We start from the raw sequence: 2,889 nt of genomic DNA, 5'->3' as shown, positions 1-2,889 counted from the left end.
TCCTCCTCCCCCATTATTTCCCAACTTTCCCCCTCATCTGCCTCTGAGCTGTGACCTCCCTCAAACCCCTGTTGTAATTCTGAACTGTCTTCTTCTTCTCTGGAAGGGTCAGGCTGTGAAGGCAGTCTCCACCATTCCTCCTCTGCTCAGTCCCTGACAGTTATAAGATTATGAGTAGGTGTCACACCACACCGTGGCAGATCCGCTATGAAACAAATGAAGCTTAAGGTTCAGAACACCTAATTCCCAGAGCGGCCCAGAAGTCACTTCAGTCCACATTGCTTAATTATTATTTTTTTGGTCTCATAGACCGAATTTAAGTTGCACAATTCAAATTGATTAATACAGTGGTAAAGTAAAGGTAAAGGTACCCCTGCCCGAACGGGCCAGTCTTGACAGACTCTGGGGTTTGTGCGCCCATCTCACATCTATTGGCCGGGGGCCAGCGCTGTCCGAAGACACTTCCGGGTCACGTGGCCAGCGTGACAACGCTGCTCTGGCGAGCCAGAGCCGCACACGGAACGCCGTTTACCTTCCCGCTGGTAAGCGGTACCTATTTATCTACTTGCCCCCGGGGGTGCTTTCGAACTGCTAGGTTGGCAGGCGCTGGGACCGAGCAGCGGGAGCGCACCCCGCCGCGGGGATTCGAACCGCCGACCTTTCGATCGGCAAGCCCTAGGCGCTGAGGCTTTAGCCCACAGCGCCACCCGCGTCCCCTAATACAGTGGTACCTTGGGTTAAGTACTTAATTCGTTCCAGAGGTCCGTTCTTAACCTGAAACTGTTCTTAACCTGAAGCACCACTTTAGCTAATGGGGCCTCCTGCTGCCTCTGTGCCACCGGAGCACGATTTCTGTTCTCATCCTGAAGCAAAGTTATTAACCTGAGGTACTATTTCTGGGTTAGCGGAGTCTGTAACCTGAAGCGTATGTAACTCGAGGTACCACTGTATTTTGTTGTATATATTTCAACAATCCCAAAGTTTTAGAGTCAGTAGCACAGGTGTTGTAAAGGCTGTTGTAATCAGCCCCTCTGAAGAAGAGAACAGTGCTTATCCAGAATCATTGCTGGTTGCAAAGGGACCCCCATAACAGCCCAAACTTCTATTATTATTATTATTATTATTATTATTATTATTATTATTATTAATTTCACTAATTTTACAATCATTTTAACATTTCAAAACTTGACTTTCTTCCCCCTCTTTCTGCAGTTTCTTAAATTTATTTTTAATATTTTCTGCTTATCTGAATTAACTTAATTTCCTCATTTATGCATCTACTTTAAATATATACAGTGGTACCTCGGGTTAAGTACTTAATTCGTTCCAGAGGTCCATACTTAACCTGAAACTGTTCTTAACCTGAAGCACCACTTTAGCTAATGGGGCCTCCTGCTGCCGCTGTGCCACCGGAGCACGATTTCTGTTCTCATCCTGAAGCAAAGTTCTTAACCCGAGGTACTATTTCTGGGTTAGCGAAGTCTATAACCTGAAGCGTATGTAACCTGAAATGTATGTAACCCAAGGTACCACTGTACTCTTATCAAACTGCAGGTTATTACAATAATCCTGCCAATGCTCTTCTCTGTTTACAGTTTATTTGTAAATATTCAAGGAACCATTTCCATTCTTTTATAAACAAAATTGTTAACTTGATTTCTTATTTTTCCAGTATGTTTCACCATTTCTGCATATTCCATAAGCTTTTGTATCCATAACAGTCCAAGCTTCAGGGACCCAAAAATGTAGGTCTCCCCCACTGGTGTCACACCCAATAAATAAAAATATATCAAAGTCATGTGGGTAGAGAGATGTTCCAACAGGTTATACAAAAGGTGGCTATTATTGCCCATGTAATTATTTATTTTACTTAACATGATTTATATATAATATAATAATATAATATAATATAATATAATATAATATAATATAATATAATATAAATCATATCATATCATATCATATCATAAAATATAATAATATAAACTCTGTAAGTGCAATTCCCTGATCTTCCTCCCCACTCCCCCCTCTGTTTCCCCAACCCCATAATGTCTATGACAGTAATGCCTGACACCGAATGTAATTTGGTAGACTCTATGAATTGAAAACAGAGAAGTTATATGTACTGTACCTTTGTTAAATCTTTTGATAAAAACAAATTTTAAAGGAAAGATAACGGTGACAAGTGAAGATACTGTGCTTGTTTGCACCATCCTCTTCTTCTTCCATTGGGATTTCTCTGCAGATAGATTTTTCTCACTGGTTGGTGCATTTTCCAGTTATTGCATGCTGCTTTTCCACCTGCATTAATTGATCTTAAATGTTCATGATCTCTACCCACCCTTTGCTTCAAGGTGCTTTCAACCCATGCATGAAAAGTTTCAAACAAAATTTTTAAATATGTGAAATAAGCCTCTGAAGAAGTCAATGTTTTTCCTTCTTACAGGTGACTCAAAATCCTGGACCACCCATCAATCACTCTGCACTATGAGCACAGAACAGTTGCACCCTAGAATGGGGTTTATATATATTGACAGAGCAAGGGGCATTATCATCACTAAACATTTGCAGCACCAGATAAAATAATCTGAGTACCTTACTGTGTATTGTTATGCTACCAGTGAGATCTGAAATGTCACATCAAGAAAAAACTCCACAGTTCATAAGTGTTAAAGGAGATAATCCTTGTTCTGGCATTTTGGGTATGTATTAAACTTGTCTCAGTAGGGTTGTGTTCGCTTATCTCACATTATGGTGCTCAATTGCACCGTTTGCTTAGGAAGCAAGTATGTTCCTCCTTTCAGTTGCTTCTAAATTAAGCTTATGGACTGACATTTTATGCCTTTTGGATGAGAATGTGTTCTTTTTTCCTCTTTGGGGGAAGATGTT

This window comes from Podarcis vaucheri (genome assembly GCF_965113315.1).
Source record: "Podarcis vaucheri genome assembly, chromosome: 2".
Taxonomy (NCBI): domain Eukaryota; kingdom Metazoa; phylum Chordata; class Lepidosauria; order Squamata; family Lacertidae; genus Podarcis; species Podarcis vaucheri.
This window is presented reverse-complemented; position numbering follows the sequence as displayed.